This window comes from Fukomys damarensis, unplaced genomic scaffold (assembly GCF_012274545.1).
Source record: "Fukomys damarensis isolate Sample0158 unplaced genomic scaffold, DMR_v1.0_HiC HiC_scaffold_24, whole genome shotgun sequence".
Taxonomy (NCBI): domain Eukaryota; kingdom Metazoa; phylum Chordata; class Mammalia; order Rodentia; family Bathyergidae; genus Fukomys; species Fukomys damarensis.
In genome coordinates, this window is record NW_022900936.1 from 4,466,126 (window position 1) to 4,469,629 (window position 3,504).

Here is a 3,504-nt window from a genome sequence, read left to right on the forward strand (position 1 = left end):
TTCTCCCCCACCCCTCAGGCTCTCCCCTACGTTCCCCTCCCACCCGCACACAGCACCCCAAATCCCCAAGCCCTGTCCCGCGTGCCCTCACCTGAGGAACACAGTGCAGACCAGAACCGGCCTTGGGGACAGGGGAAGCCTGGCGGCCGGCCCTGCCTGCACAGAGGGCAGTGAGGGGCCAAGGCTCCAGCCAGCAAGGGCGGGGCCTGGAGGCAGACTGTGGAAGGAGCCAGGCTGGCCTGGGAGCGGGGCCCAGGCTGTCCACGTCCTGCACACTGCGGCATAGCCTTGGACAAGTGGGTGTGGGTGCGGAAGGCACCAAGCAGTCCCCACGCGGAACACTTCTGCAGCCTTCCAGCAGAGTGTCAAGCCGGGCTTGGTGGCACACATCTGTGGGGAGGCTGAGGCAGGAGGATCACAAGTACCAGACTGGCACCAGCAACTTCGAGACCCTGTCTCAAAATTTTAAACATTGAAAGGACTCTCAGTGTGAAGGCTGTGGATTCAATTTCCGATACCACACACACACAGATTAGGTACAGATCAAACCTGGCAGGGAGCAGGACCCATCTGGAGGGGGAGCAGAGCCCTGCAGCCTGCCTGGGATGGCTCTCTGGGGACACCAGCCCGGCCCTGCTCTGCAAGGCCAGCCCAGACCAGGTCCATTCTGAGGATGGCCAGAGGGCTGGAGAAGGACCAGAGCAGGCTGGAGTGCCTGGAGCAGCAGGACCCCATGGGCTCAGCGAATGGGATGGGGCAGTGGGCTTGCTGGATCTGCAGGACGATCGCCCCATGCATGTGGAGTTTCTGCCAGGTACATGTTAGGGGGACAGCAGTCTCCCTAAGCGGCCCTAGGGCTGTGCCACATGGGAGCCCAGAGGTAGAGAGAGGCAGGTGGTTCACCAGGGGAACCTCACCAGGCTTCCCTGACACCTCCTCCAGTTGCTCCAGGGTGGCACTGGGGCCTGCAGATGAGAAGACCTCCCCCACCTTCATGGAGGTGACAGCCTGGGGGAGGAGGCCACATCCCTCAATCCAGGGCCTCCCAGAGCTGGAGCCGAGCCTTAGCTGGGCTCAGGTCTGGGGGGCCAGAAGACCCCTGAGCCAGGCTGTGAAGGAGGAGACTCCGCACCTGGGCCTAGGCAGGGGCTTCACTGGGAGCCAGGGGCCAGGGCAGCCTGGCAGAGAGAGCACCAGCAGCGTAGGGGCGGGCAGTTTGAGCAGTGACCAGGAGGGGCGGGGAGGGGCAGGGACGCAGCACAAGTTCCCCGGGCGAGCATGGCTCCGTGTCCAGGCTGGGAGCTCCATTGTAGTCAGTGCTCTATGTTCTGGTAGAGAGCAGAACAACTGGTGCTTCTTTAGGAGCAAGCACCTAGGCAGTTTGAGTGTGGGGAGAAGAGGGCAGACTTAGGGGGCAACCTGGGTGGGGCCATAGTTGCCCCTTCCCACTGCAGACCCTGCTCCTTGGCCCTCAGTCCTCAGGTCTGCAAAGTGGGTTTGATGATCATACAGGCAGCTGGGAATTCAAAAACAAGGAAGATGTGATTCTTGTCCACTTCCTTCACTGTGATTCCAGCTTGCAGGAGAACCCGAGCTAGGTGTTGACAGGTGTTGGTGGGGGAGTGCAGGCGCACCCTCCAGGCTGACTCAGGACAGACCCCGAGCTCATTCACAGCAGCTGGGAGGGCATCGCCGCCCACTTACACTTGAAAACCAGGTGCCGCCAGAAAGTGCAACTGTTGCAAGGTACCAGTCCCCAAATGGGGGTCCCGGAGGGATGTCCAGGCAGGAGCCCCCTCCCACCTCCGTGAAACCCAGAAGGAGGTGCCTGGAGCAGCCCCGAGGGATCAACACCAGCCTGTCTGCACCCTGGGAGCCTGTCCGCCTCCCCTCCCTGGCCTGGGAGGGCTGTGACACCCCACCCCCACCCCCGCGTGGCCTGGGGCTGTCTGGATCCTCTCCTGAAAGAGCCCTGTGGATGCTGTCCCGGCCCAGGGTGAGCTGTGGGGCCGGGCCTGGGGCAGCAGCCTGTCCTCCAGCAGATGGGCTCAGCCCCTGAGTTCAGAGCCCGGGACGGTGTCACTGTAGTTCCTGACTGGCAGGTGAGAGCCCAGAGGGCTTGGCAGGGGCTCAGGGCAGCTCCTGGGGGAGCACGGCTCCCCCTTCACACCTGGCCTGGGGTGCCGGATCCCAGAAGCAGGCAGTGCACAGCCCAGGGCCCTGGACCCCGGATCCTCAGCCCTGGAATTTGGGTCACGCAGGCTCTCCAGGCTCCCTGACCCAGCTGGGTGGATCTGGCTGGGGTGGCTGCTCCCGGCTCACTTCCGGCCATGAGGCTGTCCTGAGGACTGGGAGCTGAGCTAAGAGGGGAGCGGATGAATAGCTGCAGCTCCCAAAGGACCCTGATCTCTCCAGGCCCAGCCTGCCCTGCAGCGAGTGCCCCACTAGCTTCCCCTCCCCTGACCGAGCACTGGAGTCCAGGATAGGTTTTGGTTTCCTTTCTGCTCAGGGCCTTCCTCCTGCAGGCCCAAGGGGGCAGGGCATAGGGAGTATCCTTAGTGGGGGGCGTGGCCTGCACTGTATAAAGCAGACCCCCAGCTCCTCATCAGAGCTGCACCAGGACTGGTAAGTGTCTTCCCTGAGGTGGGGTGGGGTCGCTGTGGACAGCGCTCAGGGTGGGGCACATGCACATCTGGCTGCCAGGAAGGGTGAGGATTATTGGACACTTCTGGATCCGGGTGGGGACAGACTCCCTTCAGTCCTGTCCCACCTTGATCCACACTCACGGTGGGCGGCAGGTGCAGCCCCAGCTGGGCCTTCCAGGTGCAGTCTGAAGGGGATAGGGGACTGAGGTTCCTGGGGCCAAGGAAGGGGCTTCCAATCCAGTGCCTCCTCTGGGTCCCCAAACTCACATAGGCTAGGAAGTCAGGGGCCCTGGGCTGCCCCAGGGAGGGGACTTCTGGGACTGCTGGGTCCTCAGGAAGGGCTGGCAGCCAGAGGAGGGCAGGAGCGTGCTGCTCACTTTCCTCCCTGGCTGGTGACAGAAGACCCTGAGGGGCAGGCCCAGTAGGTGGGAGGCCTCAGCCTTCAAGGCCATCCAAGTTCCGGAAGTGACGTGGGTGTGGGGGGAGTGCAAGGAGCACCTGTACCGCTGAATGCTGCCTCCCCCGCCGGGAGACCTTGAGCTGCCCAGAAGGGCTTTGGAATCGTCTGATCCTCTGGGAGGGAGCTTTTGCCTAGGAAGCAGGATTGCTGGAGTCAAGGCACCCAGCACCCTTACACCTGCTCTGTCACCCATCGGAATCCCAGAAGGTGTGAAGGTGTCTCATCTCTGCTGGGGGACCCAGCCGCTGTCTAGCTGCAGCCACTTTCTGAGCGATTCCTGCACCCCAATACCACCACCAGCTGGAACAACTTTCTGAACACTATCTGAAAGGGGGTTCGCGTGCCCTTTCGGGTGCCCCTTCCCAATTAGGCCACTCACGCACCGAGAGGTCCGACGGG

The 3,504-nt window shown here is 62.8% G+C and overlaps 1 protein-coding gene across 3 annotated transcripts in view; it reads left to right on the plus strand.

Moving 5' to 3' along the window:
• Positions 1–2,082: 2,082 nt before the first annotated feature.
• The window catches only part of LOC104870764 (interferon-induced GTP-binding protein Mx2), a 22,565-nt gene continuing 21,143 nt past the window's right edge, over positions 2,083–3,504 (plus strand). The window contains exon 1 of one of the 3 annotated variants that reach the window (XM_010636523.3): positions 2,083–2,102. The gene's annotated coding sequence lies outside the window, so the exon portion shown is untranslated. Of the gene's footprint in view, positions 2,103–2,384; positions 2,626–3,504 lie in introns of those variants that run through there. The other 2 variants (XM_010636522.2, XM_010636524.3) reach the window with 2 other exon arrangements.